Source organism: Melanerpes formicivorus, unplaced genomic scaffold (genome assembly GCF_026170545.1).
Source record: "Melanerpes formicivorus ecotype bairdi unplaced genomic scaffold, bMelFor1.0.p_v2 SCAF_22, whole genome shotgun sequence".
In the NCBI taxonomy this organism is placed as follows: Eukaryota; Metazoa; Chordata; class Aves; order Piciformes; family Picidae; genus Melanerpes; species Melanerpes formicivorus.
Genome location: NW_027142374.1, coordinates 8,958,674 through 8,984,912, shown reverse-complemented (window position 1 = coordinate 8,984,912; position 26,239 = coordinate 8,958,674). Strand labels below are relative to the sequence as shown.

General features: G+C 37.8%; 1 protein-coding gene across 1 annotated transcript in view; it reads right to left on the bottom strand.

The window, feature by feature from the left end:
* Positions 1–26,239, bottom strand: part of TENM1 (teneurin transmembrane protein 1) — an 876,004-nt gene that overhangs the window by 506,634 nt on the left and 343,131 nt on the right. The window contains exon 3 of the mRNA XM_068152080.1: positions 4,076–4,180. The gene's annotated coding sequence lies outside the window, so the exon portion shown is untranslated. The remainder of the gene's footprint in view (positions 1–4,075; positions 4,181–26,239) is intronic.

Genomic DNA, 26,239 nt, shown 5'->3' with positions numbered 1-26,239 from the left:
CCCACCCAAAGCTCAACAGAAAAAAACCTGTCAAAGACAGCTAAGGCTCTACTATCTGATGTTTGAATAGCTGGCTATTCCTCCTCATCTGTCAAAGTTGTTTGGTCTAGCCTTTTGACACTGTAAACTGAACATTGAACGCAATCATTTTAACTAAGAGAGTTTCTATACCTAGGGAAAGTCAGTATTGCTGTTAGAAAGCTGATTTCATTCTCACAAGAGTCAGTGAACCTATATTTCAACTCCAGCTAGTGTCTTTGTTTCCTTTTGATTCTTCAGATTCTCTCAAAATTTAGATCAAGTTAATAAAACGCTCAAGACAGACCAGAGCCCTAATTGAACCAAAGCTTAACCTCAAAAAGTAGATTCCAGAGCTGGGAAGATGCAGCCAGTGAGCATTTTTTGAAGCAAGTTTATTAATTTCACAGGGTGTCCACAAAAAAACAAACCAAACCAAACAAACCCCCAAAACAACAAACCAACCTAAAAGCAAAAAACAGCCCACAAAAAACAATCAACCAACAAAAACATACAAAAACCCAGAAAAATCAATCAAACCACCAACCCTTCCCTCCTCCCCACAAGAACCCAGCAAAGAAATGACTAGTTTTCACTGTCCTAGCATAGCTATTACCCATTTTTACCTCGGTTTAAAGGTTCCTAGGACTGAATGCTCACTGACCTTACTGCAATGTATTATTAATGTCTGCAAATTGCTTTCACAAAAAATGAGAGTGAAAAGGACAGTATTGTTGCAAAGTATCTTCCACTGATTGCCTGGAGATTCCCAGCAGTCAGTCTCCTATTTCACTACAGCAACATTAACAGAGAATCTCTGATATGAGAACCAGTAGAAACAAATGTTTAAGATCCTCCGAGCAAGCCATCCACTGCATGCAGGAGAAGCCTCAAGCATTTTAAATGGTACTCTACCCAAAATAGAAACTGCAAAGCATGCTTTATCTTTCATAGCTTGTGAATCCAAACACATCTTGAAAAATATGAGTGCCCCAAAGATGCATTATACAAATTATCCAGGAAATCACTTGAAGGCCTGTAATACTATCAAGACTTGGCAATGGCTTGGGGCCATGTGTTGACATATATTGCATCTGCTTAAGGACTTCAGAATCCTTTCCTGATTGTACAAGCTAACAGGAACTTACAAAATAGCAACATAAGAGATGGTTTATGAGAGTCATACCTAATCACATACCTAGTACACTTAATAACACAGATAAATCAAATTCTTTCATCCGTAGCATAAGGTTTGTGACTGCTCAATAGGAACAATAAGCTGTCCCATAAGCAAAACAGATGTTTTTCTGTGTTTACAGTTGAAACTGTGAATATAATAAACAGTAAAGCACAATGTCTGCCAACTGCTCATACAATAATGGGTTTCGGTTTTAAACACGAAAGCCATAACCTGGAAGTACTGCTGCAAAACTGAGCCACTGTTTTTTTATATCAAATTTCATTATCCTATAAAGAAATAGGATATATACACCATGAGGAAGAGGGAAATGTTCAGAGCACACGAAGAAGGTGGTAGTCTGATATTCTGAGCAGAACCCTAGGACAATGCACTGCATTCATAAACTTCCTGTGGTCATCTTCCATGTGTAAAAGCTGCAGGTTCTGACTGAAACACCTCTCCAAACTTGGCACATTTATTAGGTCTCTTTCTAGTCCAAAATCTTTTAGAGAGGCTTATAAACTGGTCTTCCCTCAGGGCATTTTACAAATCCTTTTTTTGCCCCCTGCAAACCCATCTTTTTAATTTAAACACTGGGAACATAGTTTTCTTTCCACACTCTATCTTCCTGTTAATGTCAATCATTGGGCTAAAAAATGTCCTACTGACAGTCAACAGGTTAAAAATTATTGCAGGATACAGAAAAGCAGATATCCCACTCATAGACATATATTATTGTAACCATATAAGGCTTATTTTCCTTCAAAACCACAACAAAACTGACTGTTTTCAGTATCAGTAGGGGTCCCAATTAAACTGCACACCTAGTCAGCACATTACTCATTTTAGGCAACAATTTGGCGTAAGAGGTTTTTTTTTAATGTCATCCACACTCATCACAACGAGGTCATTATGCTTATAAGACGTTAATAATTTCTAAGATCATCTGGTTTAAGTTGTTAATGTACCTCACTAACAGGGTTTTGAAGAGCCAGGAATCTTCAAGTGAAAAAGTAAATTTTTATAAGAGAAGAAATCAGTGATTTATTTTTTAAGGCATTAAATTTGAGATATCCATCTATCGAAAGGATAGCTTTGAAATGCAATTATAAGCCACTGAAAGAAAGTTGAAGAGCTACAGACAAATCAAGTGTGCTTTTTTCAAATCCTATTAAGAGTAGTTAATTTAAAGTTTAATTAATTTTTTTTTTTTTTTTTTTGAAGATGGACCCTGTTGGTAACTAATTCTGTGTAAGAACCTCATCTTGCTTTCATAGCCAATGTTAGGAAGTATTGTTTATTAAATTATATAAATGTTTATTGTTTTACCATCTTTTCCAGTCTCAGAGGCACTACAGTGAGATCTGAATGGATTATTCAGTCAAATTCTTAAGATCGATGCCAGTTAATACAGTTTGCAGCATGGCCCTGGGCAGTCTGATCTAGTTCAAGGTGTCCCTGCTGACTGCAGGGGGGTTGGACAAGATGACCTTTGAGGGTCCCTTTGAACCCGATGCAATCTGTGAATCTGTGAAATGTCCCTGGCTTTTAGCAGAAATGATGCCCTAGATGGGTAACACAAAGGACAGCTGTGCTGCACACCACAGTTACAGTAAAATGGTACTCAGAAACCATGAAGTTATTTGTCATGCCTCAAGGATTCACATAGCATATCCAACCATCAACATCTGTAAGAGTAGTTTCTGACAGCAATTATAGAAAATATTTTAGGAAGGCTTACAACAGTTAGTTATGTATACTACCAAGTCTGGATCTGTAGGTACAACTCTTCCACAGCAACACATGTGCTTTGAAAACTCACCTAACAAACCTGCCTTTATTTATTGCTGACAACTACCACCAACTGTCTTTATACAGCTGGAGATGCAAAATTAAAAAGAGCATTCTTGAGAGGGATACAATGTGTATTTCACCATCCCAACCCAAATATCTGATACTATGCATTGACAAGGTGAGAAGGCAACAAGCTTCCTAGCCTGGTTTTTCATATGAGGCTATGAGGGGGTTGAGGTGAAAGAATATTCAAGAGTCACTGAGCCTGATCTGCACCAGCTAGTATTAGTTTGAACCTGGACCTTGATAGAAGACTGAGAATGTAGGAAAAAAGAGTGAACAGGAAAAATAAGAACTGAGATACCAATATTCTCTTTTGGTACACATCAGCAGTGACTACAGAGGTATCTAGAGCAGGCTATGCTTTTCCAGCTCAAAAGAGGTTAATATTTTTCAAACCATGTCTGCCTTACATGTTTATCCTATTAAGGCCAAATCACTGCGCTACTTTCCTCTGTCATCTTTAGTTATACCTGCCTTGTTTATTATTGCAATCCTAAGTAACATAGCAAAAGTGACTTCCAGATAGTTTAGAAAGATCTGTTATCAACAAAAAAGGATAGCATAGCTCTAAGTGCTGAAATGGGTTAAGTTTTCTAATACAGTACCTAGTGTTGCATTGTGGAGAACATAAAACTAGACTGACCCAAAACTTCATTTTAAATAACTTCAGAAACATTAATTATATTCATATGTTCACTATCAAGACAAACAATTTTCCAAAGGACTCCAAAACACAGAAAAGTACATTTAGCAATTCCAGAGCTCCTATTCCTATCAGTCATTTGTTTCCTGTGGCTTTGTCATCAGTAACTCTCTTAAACGCAATGAACCAAACCCTCAGCGTACGCAAAAACACAACGGTAATTACAGATCCCTTGGAATCAAGATGCTTAACGTGAACACAGTTAGTGCTCAGCAAGTAATTTTTTAATGTCATTGATCCTGGATATTTTTTTAAAAGCTACTTTCTGTTCCTTTGACAGATGTGCTATGCTGCATTTCATTACTTTCACTTCTTACCTCGTTCTTCTTTTGTTTTAGATAAGTGATGAGGCTTTCGGAGAAGATTAAGTACTGGCAGGCAAAGCAATGGCCCAAACACGGTTTTAATTGGAACCTCAAATCCTGTGGAAAAAATAAGAAATTAAACCATTAATAATTTAGTTTTAGTAGCAAACGGAGTGAGTTCGTGTATCCTGGTTTTGGCAGCCTTTACCATATTTCTTCATACTTGATTTCAACAGGTATACAATTTGTTATTCAAATCATGTCAAGTACAATTATTAGCCCAAAGCATCAGTAAGACTATGCATAGCTGCTCATAAATGCTGGTGCCAGTACTCCTCGTCTAGAGAAGTCCACTGATTACTGGTAATAAACTCAGAATTTACTTGATAAAGCCTCAGAACCAAAAACAAACAAACAGAAAAACCCCAACAACCCCCTCCCCCCCCCCAAAAAAAGCTTTCTTCTGTCAAATCTAGAAGTCTTCTCATTGCTGTATAACATTCACTGTATTGTTTTCTTACGCTGCTACAGTGCCCTCTTTGCCCCACGATCGCTTGATAGAGTACCACTATTATACAGCAATATGCCTCAAATGCAACTAAGACGTAATGCTAAACAATTCAAGCTTCAAGACAAAAGACAGAGAAAGAAATCTCATTTCTCCTGAGATTGGCAAAGACTATAAACATAAATACCTCCATAAAAGAAAACCATAAAAGCAATTTTTTAGAGAGTCAGAGGTTATATGTTGTAGTATTGGGCAAGCAGCAACCAGAGAACCAACAAAATAAAACAACTTGGTATACGAGCAACTTGCTTACTTCTCAAAATAAGAAATCTTTGCATTAGGAATTTTTATTCAGATATACAGTACAAAAAATTCCAGATACATAACCAAAGAGCTAATTTTTTTTTCCCTGAGAATTTAATTTTATATTTCAATGGACTGTAGGCCCAGATTCTTATAGATAGCAAATAGTATTAGAACAATTATTTCAATGGACCAGCAGTTAACTTCTACAAGTGACTAATCTGATCAACTGAGATGAAAGTTTCTATGTTGTCAAAACCGTGTTGGGGAGGAGGCTGCATGTTTCTTTTTCTTACTTCGCTGTTATTGTACAGCAAATGCATGCATGCTTAATTTGGGATTACAATCAAATTTATGTACCGTGACCTCAGTCACACCAGGCTGCTGGAATTCAGTAGACGTTCTTTAGTAGGCAACTACTTATCAATAAGTGTGTTCAATTACATTTATTGCTGCTACTTAACGCAGCAAATATATCTAAAGTCCATGTAAAAGGTGGCATTTGGAACTGCTGGAAGACCATATATTTACAAAAGCTCTTTTCATAATGATAGTTTGTATGGGTAGTGAGTTCATTTGTTATCATTTGTTAATTAAGGGCTGCAGGATGCTATGGGAACTTTGAAGGTAAATGTTTAGGAATAGATTGGGAGGCTTTAGTTTTTATTACACCTTCTTTTCTGGAGAATTAATTTGCTGAAATGTTTCTCTAAACACTCCATCAGAAGCATTTATTAGGAGGAATATACAATTGCTGGTCAAAATGAGGACCAAAAAATAGAAATGGAAAACCTAAGTTCAAGCCTCTAGTCTGGTCAGTGTTGAGAAACCTTAACATGTTTTCCTGAAGAACATTTTTGTCTTTGAATTCTACTTATTTAATTTACATAACTGCAAGCAATGGAAATCCTTGTTCCAGCATCAGATTATCTGGTCTATAGTTTCCTTTCATGAATTGATTAACTAAAAGCACAACAATGTGTGTATGACTGTCTGCTGTGCAAAGTCAGAAGATATAGGTACAAGATGAAAACTGCCATGGGTAGTGGGAAGTAATTTTAACATGTATAGAGCTGGAATCAAAGCAGGGGCAGCCTACCCTATCAGCTTCAAAGCAAAAGTCCTAACACCTGGATAATGGCATATTTGCAGATTCCAATGTATCATAAACAAGAAGGAACTGATGCTCAACATTGGCAATTCAGCCTTAGAAAATTTCAGAGGTTTATAATAACAGTTTTCCTCCTGAAATTCAGAAATGAGCTTGAGGGGAAAACAGGCTATTTCTCCCAGAAAGGAATTGGTTGTCCAAATATCACTCTTTCACTTCTCCATCAATAAATAATTTTAAATGCAACTATTGGGTTTCTCTGTATACATTTCAAAAATGTCTTGCAAGCTCTCCAAGCATCACTGCTCTTTTCAGCACAAAGAAACACTGAAGTCTTTCAATACACGACCATTCAAAACATTACTAAAGTTTCGCAGGAGGCAATTTTAGAGCCTGGTGTTCTAAATGAGACCCAGACACTAAGTACCTATCTAATTTTAAAAAATGTATTTATTTGCCTATGGAGCTATAAAAATAGCAAATACAAAAATAACAACCATAATAGCCATCATTATAGTTTTGTAGCAAAGCCTGCCAGAAACAAAAAGGACAATATCTTATCCTCAGCAGTAAAAGCAGGACAGAAGAGCTGTTAGGCCCCCTCTGGAAAGATACGAACCTTTGGGGCATTCAAATTTTCTGTTGTATGTGAGAAACAAGAACACTGTGGTTGGGATAAGTGAGAACAATAATAATAAAAAGTTTGAATTTGAATTTCATGACTATAAATGCACTAATTGATGCTTCAGGCATAGAAAGTTCAATAAAGTGTTGAAGTATAGAATAAAAATAAATAATATTGTCACGATGGTCTTCAAATTAATTCACATTCAAGGCAATGTCATGAGGAAAATTTTAAGAGAGGGGAACAAACTCCATCTGACTAACAAACTCAATATTTATTTGGTGAGTAACCACACTGCTTGATTTATTTCCAGGGTGTTCTTTACTGCTTTAGTTGTTGTGTTGAATCCAGCAAAAGTTTCAGCATTTGAAAGAGGGCCACACCTCACCAAACTACAATTCCCTATGATATCAAATTTCTTGTGAGTTTACCTCACCCTGATGAATATGTGCTTGGAGTGGAACAAGAGAAGAAATGACAGCATCTCCTGTTTGTGCAAGACTGTACTTGAAAGAAAGAGTATGTGAGAGCTTGAGATGTCCTTGGGGTATGATTAAAAGCTCGTGACAAAGTAATTCAAAAAAGAAAGCTCTGACTTTCGCCACTGGGGACAAGAGATCTTTCACAGAAGACATGTCAGTCATTCGCAGGTATAACTGAAATCATACAGAAGGCATGTATTAAAGCTTGGTGATTTAGATGCAAACTACAAATGAGAAAGACCCTGTGGGTGGCATTAAAATGCCACAAAGTTTAACCAGAGTTTAATTTCTCACAATACTACACCAAAGCTTAGAAACACACTCGCTTAATATTGATAACACTGAATGATAAACTAAAATTTAGGGAAATAAAAACAAAAGAAGAAAAAGAAAGAAGAAAAAGAATCCTAGAGGAGAGAGAAAAAAACATGCAGAATGTGATTCTTTAGTAAAGAAGAAATCTTCAGGCTGTTTTCTCTCTAGTGCCACATCTGGGCCATACTAAGTCAGTGCTGTAGCAAAGGTCTGAGTTTATTAAAAAGCTAATGAGATTTCTAACCTAGACTATTTTATGTTTTATATAATGCTGCCTTTAAAGTGGGTGTATTTCATTAAAGTTCTTCTTTCCTGAGCTTCAAAGTCTGTTCCACTTTTGTGAATTCCCTTTATTTCTTTTCTGACAGTGCTACAATTATCCAGCTACAGAGACACAAACCCAGCTGTAACTCACATTGTAATATATGTGTACATACATCTAAATGCCATTTACACGACCTCTCATCTCATCCAAACATATCATTAACAGTTTAGTTTAAAAAAAGGTAATGAGATCGACCCAAGTGTGAGACTCCAGTAGCTCTTTCTGTGAACAGCAGAACTGATGAAGTCTGCTTCAGATTCTACTTTTTCCTTCTGTGTGGGTGCTTTGGCATCCAAATAGTTCCAGACTGAAGTGAAAATTTTCCAAGTGCAAGCATTGATCATGTTTCTCTCCTGTGTGCAATAGATGTTGTCTAATAAAGAGCATACTCACACTACAGCCTCAGCGGGAGCATACATAAAAGCTGCTGATAGGGGCTCAGCCACAGAACCCTTGACTGTTGACAGCTAACTACTTTGAGGACAGCCAGTTTGCAGGAACTAACTGCCTTTGAGACCTCTGTCTCTCTGTGCAATGTGTTTCAAAATAATATCAAAAGTTGCCAGGGGAAAAACAGATAGATGTAAGGCATAAACCATGTTTCCTTAGCATCTTGGACTTCTTTTGACTGAAATGAATAAAATAAAAGACCAATCATTAAACCACATTCTCTGTTAGAGTGTGCTTAATTATGAGAGTGAAGTCCTAAACCACTTGAAGTTGTAAGAAGTTTAGATGCTGACTTTAGCAGAGTTTTGTTCACAGAGTTTATCTTTGGCTTTATATGCCTACATATTTGGACGATAGCATTGCAGTAGCTTTTGGACAGAGATATTCATGCTCTTTTGAAAAAATTCTACCTTTTAGAGAGCCATTCCTGTTCACAATGAAATTCCTGAGAGAAAGAAAGGGTCTTTGTTTCCTTTAGGAAAAGAGGTGTGAAGTCAAGATTATTTGTGTACTCATTGCTAATGCAAATATACCTCAGGTTATCAATATTGAGATACGATGAGTACATCACTCCTGCTGCTCCTCGATGGTAATTGTGTAAAAAGGCTTAAATTTGAATCAAAGGTCCCAGAGGCTTTACATTCTTATTAGAAAGGTAATCTCCCTGTATAACAAATTTTACAAGAGAATACTTGACAGTATTTATTCTCAGCAACATTTACGGTTTCTACAAGCCAACTTCTAGGTTCCATTTAGCAGCTGCTAGATTGTTTTTGTGGTTGAATCATTCAAATAAATACTGAAGAAAACAGAAAATTTGTTGTCTGCTTCCTTGTGTATGCTTGTATCTTTTGAAATTAGCTCTAACAGTGTTTTTGTATTAATAACAAGCCCATCAGTAACAAACTAAAGTGATCAGGAGATAGTCTTTTTGTCTATCAAGCGTGGATGTCAGCTGAGACTGTACATAGCAGTTCAAATCATATTCTCTAGCGTGGAGAGTGTCATAATTTTGACAAGCCTAAATATGCATGGCTTCCTGACAGAAATGAAAACTCCAAATGCTGGCTTTCTCCAGCTGAGGAAAGGTGTTTACAGACAAGAAATTTAACACTAATGAAGCCGTTACAATCTGACACCATTTTTCTAACCAACAGATTCATCGTTTGCTACACTCTCTTTTCTCACATCTTTTCTTGAAAGACTTTAATTTGTTCTGAAATCTTCTACATCCAGTTATAGCCAATAATAGGTCTTCAAATAGCTTAAGGCACATTTTCTTTGTCCTTAAGGATCTTTCCTCTCTTAGTGCTGTGCTATTGAGATTTCCTATTGAATTTGCAGCAATCAAAACCAGGCTCCATAGCCCTCAGAGCAGTCTCCAAATTCTGAATACTTATTCCTGAGCAAACACAGGGTTTGGTTTTTGGACACCAGTCCTTCTTCTAATGTATTAAAGGCTGGCTGACAGCCTGCTTCATGGCGCTCATTACTGCAGAAAAAGTGACACTCCTTTCCCTTTCTGTTGGCTTACATCCTTCTACCTTAGAAATAGTTCAATCTCATTATTATCAATAAATAAATTGCCTTCAGTAAAAAATATTTAATTCAAATTTTGCTTACACTGTTCTGAAAAAAAACAAACACCTTCCAACTAATAAATGGATTTTATTAGCTAGTTATCCCACACTCTCCATGATTTTCTATTAGGACAATCTAAGTGCATAGTCATGCTGGTCCATACCCAAAAGATCTCAGCAATACCATGTAATTACTTAGTTAAGCTTCTAATTCATTTGTTGTTAGTTTTGTTCCTTTGAAATTTCCTCATTAAGTTATTGCAGGGAGCTGTGTTTGCACAGCAAAAGAGAAAAATGCAAGCTCTATTGCATTCTTTTAATCCCCCTTTTATCTTTAAACTAGCTAATTAGCATATTAATTAACTAGATACAGTACTCACGATCCTACAATTAACTGTGGCCAGCACGTCCTACTGATTTAGCATAACACCATTTGTACTTACATCACAATATCATCTTCACTTTTCTTTGCTCCAATGTATCATTTATTTTGAAATTAAAACAACTACTCTTGTAACATATCCTGTTAAGGGTAACTAGCCAAGTCAACTTTTTCATACTTTGCCAAAACTTTCCAGTCCTAACCAATAAATGCACAAAGCATACTAATTACCCAAGAAATGAAACTCCACTGGTCTCACATATGAAAAGGTTATTCCTCTTCTATTTTTACCATCAAATCTTCTGTTTGGTGTTTTCAGACTCAACTGCTTTCCGTGCCAACTTCCAAAATTCCACTAGAAGTAAAATGTTTAATTACCAATAACAACTCTGGAAAAAATTAAATGAGCAAAACCATTTCCGGCTCTGTTTCAAACTGTTGCTGAGGAATGTTTTCAGTGTCACCAGAAACTGAGACCAGCCACTACCACTACCCATGCCTGGGTTCTCTCCTGTTCATGTTCTTTGTGTTATACCTGGTATGGCTGTAACACAACCAAGAAACCTACCCAAGCTGAAAGTCTTACCTTCTTAAACCACATCACTGGAATATGAAAGCAAGGCAGTGTGTTCCATAAGAACAAGAACCACATGCCTCTCCTGACTGAACAGCTAAAAACAAAGAAAATATGTTCAGGCTCCAGTGATTGTGCATATTCTGTGGTTCACACTTGAGATACTGAAAAATCAACATACAGACATGGGTAGAGGAAGAGATGAAAAAAAATACATACCAAACCTCATACAGTTTCTTGGCATTATGTTGTCCAAGAACTGTCTCCTTCAAGCTGCCGGATTTCAACTCTGTAGCCTGACAATATTTCTAGTCTGTTAGTCATGCCAGTGATTTTTTGGAGAATGCCTGCATGGTTATTACATCACAGTGATCTGGAGAAAGGACAAGCATTTGATGTCCTGAAGCACAGTGACTGTAATTTTGGTGAGCTGTTTCAGGAGCTGAGCAAAACAGAAGGTGAGAACAGCAATTTCCTCATTCCAAACCGTACCTTTCAAAACAGGCTCAGCTGGGAATATACACTCCAGCTGGGGATATTACAGAACAAATTATCTCAGTAATACATTTGTACTGGTCCAAGTTCTGGTTCACAGTGCAAGAAAATAAAAAAATTGCACTTGTGAGTTTAGTACACTACAATTTTTTCCATAATCATCAAAATATGTCAGCCAATAAATATATGATCAAGTGACCCACCTGGTGGACGTGGGGAAAGTTGTGGATGTACTCTGTCTATCTGGACTTCAGCAAAGCCTTTGACACCGTCCCCCCCAGCAAACTCCTGGCCAACCTGTCAGCCTGTGGCTTGCAGAGGTGCACGCTGTACTGGGTTAGGAACTGGCTGGAGGGCCAAGCCCAGAGAGTGGTGGTGAATGGTGCCACATCCAGCTGGTGGCCATTCACTAGTGGTGTCCCCCAGGGATCAGCGCTGGGCCTAATCCTGTTCAATATCTTTACTGATGATCTGAATGAGGGGATTGAGTCCATCATCAGTAAGTTTGCAGATGACACCAAGCTGGGGGCAGGTGTTGATCTGTTAGTAAAAATCTATGTTTTCACATTAATTGAAGGGGACAAATATTTTTAACACAAATCTGATAGCCTGAACATAAAATGCATATCTAAACAGCTATGTACTGACTTCAGTAACAATATTACAAGATTAAGGACTATATGGGTGACCCTACAGGGCTTTGACACTGCAGTTGCTCCTGACAATTTCCAAAACATGAGAAGCCCTGTTCTTGTATGGCATGCTAAAGCATCAGCCCAATCTGTGGTGCTCCTTTCCTCCCCTATACTATAACCCTTCTCAAGTCCTCAGGACTTGGGCAAAAGTCCAAAACAATTTCAAAAATGAAAAGATAAATTACGGGTGGCTCACTTATCTTACTTCTGTCTTTGCAATGGCCTATTGATGTAAGCAGGTGTTTATGAAATCACCTATACAAGATGATGGTATTTCAGGCTGCCTGTGGCCTTTTAAGAATGTACACACTGACATTACATTTTTGTGTTTGAGAAAGTCAGCAGACCTGGACATTTTTTATTCAGTTTCATATAGACATTGATGTGTTGGGTGATTTACAGTGTCTGTGCTTTGCATTTGTTTGAAATATCTCTGACAAGCAGATATTTTTGAATTTGTGATCTAAAGATTTTTTTGATTATATAATTATGAGCTGGAGGCTGAATTTTTAGAAGTGAATTTGGTGGTAGATTTACAATTCAAAGAAGTTACTTAAATTAACAAAAATGCCCTAAAAGAACAGCTGTCTACCTGACAGATCCAAGAAAATGAACACTGAAAATAAACAGCTGCCCTGTAGAAGACTATGTGATAAAACTAATCACCCTTTGCATAATGTATTTATTTTCCCCTGTGCTTATTACAAACTTGGTGAACCTTCCAAGCTATAAATATTTAAATGTAACAGACATTCCAAGCATGCGAGTTCAAATGAAAGTAAGATTTTGGTAGCCTGTCTACAGCAAATCCAGCTCTCTTAACAAAATCAGTTCTGATCATTATATAACACCCCAAAACATTATTTTTTTTTAAATTCATTTTTTTCTGGTTATATCAACAAACCCCCACAAAGAGAGTTTTCTAGTGAAATCTGAAAGCTCTCCAAATGCTACAAGGCTCAGCGTCTGGGCAAAGCTACATTTCTGCTAACATCATTACAACCCCATATTACAGAGAGCAAAAGAACAGTAGATATTTAAAGTGTCTAGATAAATATCCCCAGGTGTTATACTTTATCACAGATCCCCCAGCTGCAAGTCCTTAAAAGTTACCCAAGTAATGACAATATCTAATAGCTGACACATCTCAACTCACTTTCAAAAAGCTAGATGAAAGCATAAATATAAACAAGGATGACTCAAAACAATTTTGGGGTTCAAAAGAAGGGATTAGTTTTAGATACAGGTATTTTCACCACCATGAGGACTCACTCTGCAGTCATAACTCAGATTAATCCAGTATATGGAATCCTGGCTGTGAAAAGACAGTGTGACAAATGAAATAAAGTGCTTGAAAACAAACTGATTTCCCCTTTATCATATCCACACATGGAAGGAAGTGGAGGAACATCCTTTCCGACAGGTGTTTTTTTCCACTCTCGCAATAGCAGACCATGTTGTTCTTTCACCCAGTCCCTGAGCAGCATTCTACTGGGCTAGTCTAAAACCAATACCAACAAGCTCAGTTATGGCAAAAGACATGAGAAAACACCCAAATCAAAGCTAAACCAACTATCCATCACTTTCTGTGTGGCCATTAATTACAGCAAGGTCTGATTTATGAGGAAATCCATGGTTTCCTCAAAGTTTCTTTTAGAGAGCAGGATTTGAGATGCTGCCACCAGCACTCAAGCAGCCAGAAAGCTGTAATGTCTGTGGATGTGGTGTCTGCACTCAAATGACATGAATGTACCCTTTATAGTTTCATCCTTCTCAACAGTCCCTACTGCGTGCAGTGTTTTCCCCTAAAGGCCTTGCAGCTTCCAGGCCTCCTGGGTCCTGTCAACCCTGTTGCATGATCTGCAGGATGAACACTTTTTTTCTGTTCTCAGGAAAGCTGTCCTCTCCCCAGGGGCTCAATTTCATTCAGCAGCAAAGACAAAGGAATGAGGACTGAATCTCAGACAGAGCCTCCTAAAAGTAATGCACAGTCCCTACAGAGTCAACTGAACAATTGAGTCATTTGTCAGACTTAGCCTTTTTTTTTTTTTTTTTTTTTTTTTTTCATCAGAACTGCTCAGGAACAGCTGAAGAAAGGCCATGAGAAACAAATATGTATTATTTACCATACTCGAATTTCTAAACTGGACAACTTCAGTTGATGTTAATTTCTTAAAGCGAAGATCTGCCTATTATCAAATCAGTTAATTGTCTCTTTCAAAACATCCATTAAAAGCAATTGTAGTTGTCACTTGTCCAGGTGCCCAGGAGGAGGAAGATGCAAGAGGTAGTCTTTTTCCAGTCAGCCACAATGGCTGTGTTTTCAGACTAACCCCCACAAAAAGCAAGGAAAATAGACAAAGATGTTTTAATCAGTCAGCAGAGGTGGCAGCCTGGAAAGGAGTGAACAAAATGTACCATACAAGAGGTTTGTCTTTGAAGGCTCTAACAGACATTTGTCTTTCTGAGGCAGGTATTCTTTCCTTTACCCATGCAAAAGCTTGTACCACCCAAGTCAAGAGGAATCTTTCCACTCATTTAAGTGGGACCTGGAGATCGTGGTGTGGCCTTCAATGAGGCCAGAATTTCTTTCCTTTCCTTTCCTTTCCTTTCCTTCCTTTTTTATTTAATTAAAAAAATTGCCTGGCATAGATTGCCTGGCAGGATGTAAAGAAGATTAACAACAATGTTCTGAACTAGCTTAACCTAAAAAAGATATAGTTATTCTAAAAGGTCTCAGCACACTCGGATGTACTACGTGTTATGAATATTCAGTACAGCCTCCCCTCCAGTAGCCATTTGTTGCAGGACTATTTTTGCTAAAAGCCATTTTGATGTGACATATAGAAAAGATAAGACTTTTAATGCAAAATAGGATTCACTGGAAATACTTTCTAATGAAATTTTTATACTATGTAAGCTAGCCTGCCTGCACTCCTTTCATGCTTCCTCCATTTGCTGCTACAACACATCCTACTCTACTACAGCATGTTAGAAGGATCAATATGATCATCCTTGAGCCTATCTATATGAATATGATATTACTAGCGGGACATGGCCCAGGAATTTCTCAGGAGTAAAACACTTACATGACATACCTTCCCTGTGCCATCACATTTGTTACACTTTCTTTAAAATTAATAACAAAAATACATCTTAAAAGAGCATTAATAAACAAGCACAAGAGAAAGGAATTTTAAATAGCTCATGTTAATTGTGTTTATCTCAGTGTGAAGCCATGTCAAAAAGCCTGCAGCAAATGTATTTTGTAAAAGTACCACTTACACAGCAGGCATTAAACATTAGAAAGCAAGCTTGTCATTAGTGGGCTACAACTGAAAAGGCTACTAAAACTCAACTAAATTATTAATGTGATATCTTAAAAATACGAGATGGAGAATTAAACTCCTTTTACACAGTACATGATTTTAATGCTACTTTTTCATCATGTTATTCCATTAATAATGTCCCAGCTTTATACAATCTGAGAACCAGAGAACAGCCTCCTGCCAGCCTTGGTTTGCATTCTTCAGTGTGGGAAATCTCCACTGCTCTCCTCCTCCACTTCTGGGGCTCCAGTATTTTACTTCTGTGCTTATCCAAATGGAGTTGACAGTTGTGTGTATTTTCTCAGGTTATTTATACAGTTAATGAAGTATAAAAGATGAAGGGTTTTAAAATGTAATTCCATTATGGTGTTTGGGATCCCTAGTATTTCTGCAGATGTGGTTTCGGGCTGCATCTAAACCAGTTTATCACTGAGCTTACACTGAAAGGGTGATTCTGCTCTTCCTTGCCAATTCAAGTCTGACTGAGAGTTGAGTCAGTTGGCTTAGGAAATGAAACATGGGGCTCTTTCAGGGTTGTTTTTCGATTGGATCAGCCACACCAGCTGTACAAAGAAAGGGAAACATGAGGAGCACCAAACTGCAAAGTAGGAAGCAGGTGGTGACTTTAGGCAGTAATGTCTTTGAATTAGTTTCATTTAACATAGTGTGAAATTACCAAATCTGATGATTTAAAGAAAGAGATTGAAATCTGGAAAACATCAGTGTCTACTACCAAATGCATGCACAGAATAGCTCCATATATGTAATGAGCTATGTATCACATAGTCTATTTCAAGTTTTGCTTTGTTTTGTAATTCATTCATAACTCTACAGCATGAACAGGCAATACATAGGCACAATGCAACATTTCTTCCTGTTGGTCTTTGAAATCTGACAGAGAATAAGAAAGAGGAGAAATATAAGAGATCCCTTAGCAACACAGCTATGATCAGAAGTTGTGTTGCTCTAAAGCATGAACAGGCTGTACTCTCAACCACCAGCTGCATGGGTCAGTGCACACATTCATCTACCATGCTGAGAAAATAACTTCTGGGGGTTTGAAGTTGATTTTTTTTTTATTTTATTCTTTATTTACAGAGATTTCCTATCATTCTATAGATTCCTTTAAGTCACAAAAGCATTCTGAAAAGACAGTGAAAGCCAAATCACACAATCCTATCCAAATCGTCTAGTCGAAAAGAAGGTACCAAAGGTTAGGTACTCAGACATCATCAAGGTTTACAAAACAAAAACTTTACAAAATGAATATTTTATTCAGAAACCTTATATTCATACCACATTTAGTATTAGCTCTGAGTCTTTTTAGCAGTTTGTTTCTAGCTTCAGAGGGGATGAGATGAGATGAGATGAAATAACACAAGGAAGCATATTTATGAGAGCAGAATAGAAAATGCCTCGGTACCAAGGCTCTCTTATTTCCAGATTACTTGGGAAACCACAAGAGGAGAGGGTAGCTAGTAATGATGTGTGCCTTCACTGTTGTCACAGATCAGATGCACTGTTCAGCATGTCTTGGATGAAGGTGCTGTGACAGCCCAGCATGATTGTTTTGCAAGTGATACAGATTAAATCTGATACCAATAAGGTGCTCTGGGAGTCCAGAAATGCTTCCTCAAGCTAAAGGTCACCTGCTTAGTACAGATGTCTTGGGGAACAAAGGAACCTGCTCCTTCCCAAATTTCTTCATCTTAAGACTGAAAAGTTGCGGGGGCTGCTGTTTGAACATCAATACGAGGTACTCTACGTGTCAGTCATTCTAGGTTTGATGAATGGCTTCTAAATGTCTGTCAAAATGATCCTATAAACTTATTTTTTTCTAAATAAGTCTGAAAAATAGTGTCTTCTCCCTGTTACAGGCAGCTTATAACCTTCACCCACAACGGATGCTCAGGCAAGGACAACATACATGCACCACCACAAGCCAGGTAAGAGTCCCCGTGCAGTCTTCTTTCTGCTAAATGACGCATAAGGTCTTTCATTTTACTTATAAATTCTTAATATCTGGGTTCCGTCACATTTGAGGAATCACACTCTCCATAAAACACGGTATTAAGGGAAGTATTCAAGCCTTTTCAGTTTAAGAGACTAATGTCAAGATATTACCCATCATACAACTCCCTATCACAATGTATTCCTTCTCTCTCCTTCAGTGAAAAAAATACAGGTTGCTGGTGGTATACAACAACATTTATTTCGTCAGGCCAGCTACATTCAGCTAAAAAGCTGGACAGGAGCTAGAAGAGACAGTTGAAAGAATAGTATTGGGCTACAGAAAATAATAATATCTGGTATTTCAGTCAAAAATTGAACTACAACAAACAACTGAATAGTTCCTCAAGTAAAGCAGCTTCCTGAAAGTTCTCTAGCCAAATTGCCCTGGAGACTCTGTCAGACCCCAAATTTGCACAGAGTTGACTACTTCTGCAACAGTGACATGAGGCCAAGCAGCCCTCTATCTCTAGCCAACAAATCTCTTTGATGTGGTTGCTTCAGTTCAATTTCATGCATTTAAGGGCTGAACAAAATTTTTATGTTTTATTCCTAATAACTTCAATTCTTCAGGAAGGTGCACTTGGATTATTAATTTTTTTAAAAGAAATATTTAAAAATACAGATCCAAACAAATCAAACAAATGAGGGAGAGGCAGATGACTGCACAAAACTGTCTGACAGAATTGGACAATAAGGAAGACTGTCGGATTTCCCTCGCTTAGTCCTTTCTCACAGCTTTACACCTAATATTAGATGCCAGTCAAATACTTCTGCTTTCAGATTCTATTCAGTCATAGAGGGAGCTATTAAGAAACACTAATACTGGCTATCCTACTCTCCATTTCATTAAAAAATGTAAATAGGTTTGTCACATCCATCTGTCACTCTGCTATCCCTCCACTCCCATTTTACATATGAATATCAGTATTTTTGACTACAATAGACAATATAAGTACTGCTGGTTTTCAGCTTTCTTGTGCAGCTTTATCAATCACTGACTTTTATAGGGAGGATCCCAAACACTGATACGAATATTATATGCTTGACACATTAAGCCAAGAATAAATAAAACTTGCACATTGTTGCAGCAAAGATGCAGTCAATGTTGTGTGAAATGAGATGGTCTCTCCATACTGAGAAGACTGAGGAGCACGCAGCCGTCCTTTTGAGCACAGTCAAGGCTCACTTAACATCAACATTTAGAAATACATAAATAAATCCCAATAAGACCAAAACATTCCTGAAGAGACAGGTTAATTGCCTGTTTATTGGGTATTTAGGGTCTATGCTTTTATGTTTAGAATGAAGTACCTGCATAGAAATAGAACAGTATTTTCATCAGTGTTATTCTCATAAAATTGCATATCATACTAAAGTAAGGCTGATGACATTTAAGATATTTCTGTCGCACCTTTGCGTGCTTTGAAGCTTCAATTTGACAAAAGTGTGACTACTGGCTATCAAACACCAGCAGCAACTTCATCTGTGTTTACTTTTGTTGTGGTAACTAAGATAGTTCATGTCACAGCAACAGCAGTAGAGAACTGTGGGTTCTTTGGTAGCAGAAAAAACACCACTTCTAATGTACAAGCCATGAGCAAGAGATGAAGTTTTATGACAGAAAATCAGAAATCAGACAATTTATTCTCACTTCATGAAGCCCCCCCTTTTTTTTTTTGTATTACAATGCTTTGTGACTTCTTACAGTGTCAGATGGACTTGTGCTTGTGTGGGAATCAGTTGCCGTGGGATAAAGTTTAAGTCTCCCTTAAGTCTCACACGGGACTTCGTGTGTCACATCTGTCAAACATTGAGATCCTGACCTACTTTGCTACTATAAGGAGAGTATTCCATCTACAGAGCACTGCAAGAAAAATATATCTTTCACCTGAAACTTTAGAGGAAACTGTGACAGTTTTAAATAAAAGGAAATGGGTTTTGGTAGGGAAATGGATTTTTTTTTCCTTAACTCAACTTTGAGAAAGTATCCCAAAGAGACATTCTGAAAGCTAGATTAAGTCATGATCTAATGTAATGTTCCCAAATACTTATTTGCCTAAAACAGGTAGAAAAAGATTAAAAAATTAGACAGCTTAAAAAGCTGTCTAATTAAAGAGCTTAAAAAATGACGTTTTTCTTGACGGATTCGTAACCTTATAGTTCTCCAAAACTTTAATGTTCAATAACATTTCATTAGGATACTTCAGTGTATTTATTGCTGTGCATTATTAATACAGATATGTGCCAGGGAGATGTACAGTTTGTAATTATTTTTCCTTTCAAAATATAATAGCTTCACACTGGGCTTGTTGCAGCTACAATATTTCATCTATGAATGCTCCTTCAAACATTCTGAGGCAGTGACAGAAATTTGTATTTGAACAGAAAAGCTGTCAAGAAAGTGCTGTTGTGTTATCCATCACATTTTTAATCCTGACCATACTTAGATGTTACTGAAGCTATATGTCCAGGACACTAAACAAAGACTGAAATTATGCTTTCTGTTCTTACACATCAAAGCGACAAAGTTAGGCTGAATTCAATAGGCCTGAATTACACTCTATTAATTTCCTATTAGTCCTCAGCTGTGCAAAATCCGGCCACAGTGTCACTGTGGTTTAGACATGCAACCTGTATTTCAGCATCAAAAAATGGGGCCTGTCACTTATCATAATTTTACAGAAGACTCTACCAATGTAAATCCTTTTTCATCCTGTCATGCTTTTATGTCTTTAATGAGTTTGCTTACTAACAGGGCAGAATCTTAATTCCACATTCAGAAATATTAAGTTACTGTAACTTTAAGCATCTGAAGCAGCTGCTCAGTTAAAGCGTAATCTGTACCTTTATACTTGGTTTTACAAAAAGCAACGACATCCAAAGTTTCAATTTTCTTCCTTTTTCCTTCCCCCACGCTTACATTTTACAATCCAAGGGAGAAAGTTGCAGTCAAAAAATTGAGCTAAAGATTCTAAACCAAAAATTTTTAATCAGGAGCACATTATGTAGTGTAATATGATTCCTTAGCAGTTAAAATCTAACATTTGTGAAAACAAATGGCACACACTTGACAGGCAAATTACACACGGATTACCATTTGTTAAAATTTCATCAGAGAAAATAGTTTAACTATTGTGGATATGAGCCAAGATCAGCCTGACAAGTACTTTACATGAAAGATTAACATATTCTCTTCCAGAGGTTTATACTTAATTTAGATGCATCAACTTTTTGCCACCATTGCTGACCTTTATGTCTAATCAAGGTCCCTTTGAATCCAAATCCCCAACCTTTTATCTCTCCTGACAGTTTTTAATTTGAAGACTTGTAATAAAGTCTATTAAAATTCAAAATGTATCAGTGTTTAAACTTAGTTCACTTTGCTGGATTTTAGATATGAAACTTCAAATGGGCTGATTACAGAGACTCCAAACTTTTCCTTTCCAGCTTTACCCCAGGTTGAAGAAGGTCTTCGGAGGGAGATATTAGATTGTTAGTTGTAATGCACAGAGACTGCATGTGGCATAATTATAAACTACAAGTATTGATAAGTAGCACTGTATATAAACATCAGATAAGTTAGGACTGCAGTTGCTTCTGTGCTAGTCCTGTATCTGTGGTTAATTTAAAATTGCATTCCATGTACAGCAGCAGGAGTTTCCATATAAGACAGCATGGATTCAGTGCACTAGCCTCCATCTACACAGCTAGTGCTGCTGCACCTGGCTGTGTTATGCAGGGCAGTTCTCCACAGTGCCACGTGAAGGAGAACACAGCCTCTTCCTCTGGGTCACTGTAACTGCCAGTTTACAGAAGAAAAAGGCGAACAACTTTTTCATCCTAATTAAGCTAATTACTTCAAAAATAGTAAGGTAATTGGGAGCAAAATGTTACAAAACTGCTGAAACTTGTAATTGAAAGGCCTTTTTCTCTTTAAAATAATCTCCTGTTCAAGTGCACCATTTCTTCAAGTGAAATTGTCCTATTCTCTCCCCATAGCACATATAAATCCAAACATTATGCATCTGATTATCACATAATCCTACTGTCTCATTGGGCATGTACTATCATCAGTGGAGCTGTAGATATGAAAAGGGGATTAAAAAGTTGCCTAAAACAAGGGGATGCTACAAACTGTTTTAAAGAAGAAATATGTATCTGAAGCCTACACGGCAATGTGAACACAGATGAGATTGCTTGTCTTTGCATTGGTACGAGTTACAAAGCTATGGAAAAAAAAACAACAAAACAACCGAGTATGCTGCTGTTCCCACAAGGGCTCAAAGATCCATCCATACAGATCTCATATCAAAGTAAAGACTTGATTTCCTTGTAGTTTACATGAAAAACCCAAACACCTAGCTTTTGGGGTGAATGCAATTAAATCCAGTTGGTGGCCAGTCACAAGTGATGTTACCCAGGGCTCAGTATCTAGAGATTGAGGGCACTCTTGGTAAGTTTGCAGATGACAGTGAGTTGGGTGGCAGCATTTATCTACTTCAAGGTAGAGAGGTCCTACAGAGAGATCTGGACAGGTTGGATTAATGAGTTGAGTCCAACTGTAGGAGTTTCAACAAAGCCAAGTACCGGGTCACAGCCCCATGCAGTGCTACAGACTTGGAGAAGAGTGTGTGGAAGGCTGCCCAGCAGACATGGATCTATGGGTCCTCCTGAACATAAGTCAGCAGTGTTCCCAGGTGGCCAAGAAGGCCAACAGCAACCTGGCCTGTATCAGAATAGTGCAGCCAGAAGGACTAGGGAAAGGGTAGCACCTCTGCACTCATCACTGGTGAGGTGTGTATTCACTTTTGGACTTTTCAATACAGAAAGACAATTGAGATACTTGAATATGTCCAAACAAGTGCAACAAAGTTTGTGAAGGGTCTGGAGAATGAATCTTATGAGGAGTGGCTGAGGAAACTGTGGTTGTTTATCCTGGAGAAAAAGAGGCTGAGGTGAGGCACTGCTGCTCATTACAGGTACTTGAAAGGAGGTTGCAGTGAGGTGGAGGTTGGTCTCTTGTCCCAAGAAACCATTGATAGAATGAGACAAAATGACTTTAAGTTAGGTTTCATCAGGGGAGGTTTAGGTTGGACATTAAGAAAAATGTCTTAACCAAAAAGCTTGTCAACCCCTGGAAGAGACTGGTTAGGGAAGTGGTGAAGTCACCATTCCTGGAAGGATTTAGAAGATGTGTAAGTATGGTGCTTCGAGTCATGGTGGACTTGGCAGTGCCAGATTAAAAGTTTGACTGTTTTTTGTAAATGTCTGTGCATTAACATTAGTAGTAATTCATGTTTTAAAATTCATGCCTCTGAAGAGAATGAAAAGGGACCAGTATTGTCTGCTGGGTTCCTACACTGAAAAAACATAAAGTGGAATTTTGATCAAGTGCATTAATGATTTCAAGAATAGACTTTAGCCCTTTCAGGTGAAAAGGGTGATGTTTCAGAAAACAATGAATTCTAAGAGGAATATTAAAAATATGAAGTCCTCGGAGATCTCAGCTCCAGTTGTTATCATAGACTGAATTTGCTTCCAGGGATCCATTTTAAAATGTCATCTGACTTGCTGCTCAGCCCTTGATTTAAAGAGAATTGGATGAATTCCTTTCCATTTCTTTTAATGTTCTTTATATGGTGGTATGCAATTGCTAATCAGGGATAAATTAATTTTCATAATAGCCCCATGTAGCACAAGCAGCTATATTCTCATTTTACAGATGAGGCACAATAAGTCTTCATTTTAGGTGCAGAATGTGAGGATGTAGGACCTCGTTGTTTACACATGAGTGTTTTCTGTTAAGCACTTTATATTTTCAAAGCACAGATCCCAATGCACAAGGTCTCAATGCTCAGTTTTTCTGTAAATCAGACCCTGATCAAGTCAGACAGCAACAAAATGAAAAACAGACAGTTAGTGACTATCTGTGAAACTCTTTTTTCCCTTGTGTGACACAAGAGCTTTGTGGCAGAGGCCAGTCCTGCAGCACAACATTCATCTGCCTTACATAGAATCACAGAATTGTTAGGGTTGGAAGGGACCTCAAGGATCATATTGTTCCAACCCCCCTGCCATGGGCAGGGACACCTCACACAAGCTCAGGTTGTCCAGAGCCACATCCAGCCTCGCCTTAAAAACCTCCAGAGATGGGACTTCTGCCACCTTCACAGGCAACATGTTGTAGTGTCTCACCACCCTCATGGTGAAAAACTTCTTCCTAACATCCCACTGGAATATACCCATTTCTATTTTTTTCCACTCCCCCTAGTGCTGTCATTACCTGACAGCAGCTTTCTTGTAGGGCGCCTTAGCATAATGGAAGGCCACAATAAGGTCTCCTAGGAGTCTTCTCTTCTCCAGACCGAATAGCCCCAACTCTTTCAGTCTGTCCTCATAGGAGAGGTGCTCCAGCTCTCTGATCATCCTCATGGCCCTTCTCTGGACATGTTCCAACACCTCCTCTGCATTGTTCCCTTAATAGTTTCCATCTTCTGTAGCAAACCGTTTAAGGGCAACACAGAGAAGACAATCCTGTGCAATGCAACCCATCTTAAGAGTAACCTTATCACATCTATTGAGGCAGCTTGGCAAATATGAGTGTTAGCCATTCTGCCTGTGATTCCCACCAGAGTACCTGCACCCTGCCTCCAGTGGGAAAAGCAAGAGAGCTCTCATCCCAGATTCTTGTAGTTGTTTTGGTATGGACAATAGCTTAGTTTCCTAAAGGATGCCAGAAATAACAAGGTCATAAATGCAGATGGAGCGAATCTTATGATTCTGCAAGTACTACCCCAACTTTCAAAACATGCTTCAGAAGAAAACTTAAAGTTTTGCAATATGTCACCAGCTAAAGCAAAAATTAAATCAATATAATTACTCAGACTTTGGGGAGATATTATCACATTTCAACTAATTAAGTCAAAATGTCAGTGAAGACAAAGGAAATGAAACTTTTTCATGCAAGCTTTCCAGAATCTCAGGGGATAATTTCAAAAACTCAGAAGCAATATTCAGCAGAATATTCAGCATGGTTAAGGACATGAAATTTAATATTCAAAGTAGACAGATAATTTTCCATAAAAAGCTGGTTTATGCAAAAGACTAATCAAAATATTATTTTCTTCTTTCTAACTTAGGTCCACATCAATTAAATTACAAAGCCATAAAGTATGTCTAATAGTTAAGCACCAATCATACACTTAATGATTCAAATGACACTTTCTAATGCCACTGGCTACTGATTTGCATTATGGAGCAGAAAACCAAAACAAAACCACAACACACACACACAAAAAAAAACCCCCTACCACAACTTGAATTTAATTCTCAGTCAAAATATTGCTTCTTTGCCAGGAGAAAAAAGATGTAGAGTTGTCTTATGCAGTCTACAAAGACACACAACAGCGCTCCCTTGTTTTTTAGGGTGGGAGATAGTGAGTAAAGCTACAGTAAAAATCTGCTAGGGAAGATATTAGAAAATTATTCTTTGAATCTCATGCCTGTAGAACTGAGATGTGAGCTGGGCCTAGGAATTCTAAACCAGATTACAGAAACAAACTCCTTGATTCACAAAAGCCATGCCTCACTAACAGTGGTAGCTCTACCTCTGGAGAATACCTGTAACTGGGGAAGGTTTTCCAGGAGCATTACACTTGAAATAATGTTTCCTAGTTGTGAGCACTCAGATAACATCAAAGTAGTACTGGAATAAGAAGTGAGCTAATATTCTTGGTTTAGCAGTCCATAATAAAAGGTTTAGAAGGCAGCTAAACCCAGTCTCCATCTGCCACTCTTTAATTAACAGCAAAAAGCCTATAAAGCAACCTTTGGAAGACACATTCAGGAGGCACAATGTACTATATCCAAGACACTATTAAAATAATGAAGACAAAACCTGATGAGAGTTCATATATATTGTCAGAGATGTCTTTGTCAGTATTGGAGGCTATTTTAAAGAAAAGAGCTTTTCAGCTTTTCATTACTGGTTTGAAGCTTTGCCAACTCAAGAGTCTGCACCATCTCATTTCTTAAATAGGACCTGGAATGACCACTGGGAGTAAGGTCTGCTAAAAGAGCCAACTGTCTAATTTATCTGCAGAAGCCTTTCAGGACACCACAAAAATAATATTATTACTAAATGTTAAAACATCTCATTTGATTATCTCTAGTCCACAGGCTTTTTAGGGGGAGAATGCTGTCACAAGTGACACAAGGACCTGAAGCAATGACCCAAAATTCCAAAAAGCTTTGAAGTTTGAATTTCCAGAATAATCAAATCTTACTGGAAAATGAAATCAGGTTATTCGTTTGGCCTTCTTAAGCAAACTCTTTGTATAGGTACTGAAAAGCAGCTTTTATTTCTACCACATTAAAAAAAAAATCCAACATCTGATTATCTACCTAAGAGATTCTCTTATGTTCCTGATTATGGCAACTCTGTGCCACAGGGCATGGATGGATTAGTTCAGCATGAGCTAATTCCGCAGTATAATGGCTGAAGAGCACACTACACAGACACCCATGGGAATTTACTGGTTCAGGTTGGTCTAAGCTAAGAGGTTATTGGCTTGTATTTCATTACAACAGACAGTTATGCCAGAGGATATCTTTATGGAGAATTTGTGTTGATGGTTTTTCCCAAGCTGATTTTAAGGAAGGGGTCAAATTATTCTCCTTCAACATTTACACTGCATTTGTCACCATCTAATATTGGCTCACATATAAATATAAAGCTCTTCTTTAGTGCAACCTCCAGGAGCAAGAAAAGCTCTCTGTTGCTTTTGCATGACTCTGGAAATGAGAAAGGAAGTTTTCTCAGAGGATGTAGGTCATAACTATGTCCCCTACCATCTGGTTCTTGAAACCCAGTAAGGAAGGCTGAATATATTGCATTTCTGAAAGCTCTATTGACAGACAGTCCCTCAAGGATTGTATCTAAGTGATGAAGTTTAGAATAACCTCCAAACTTCTCGAAGCACCACTAGAG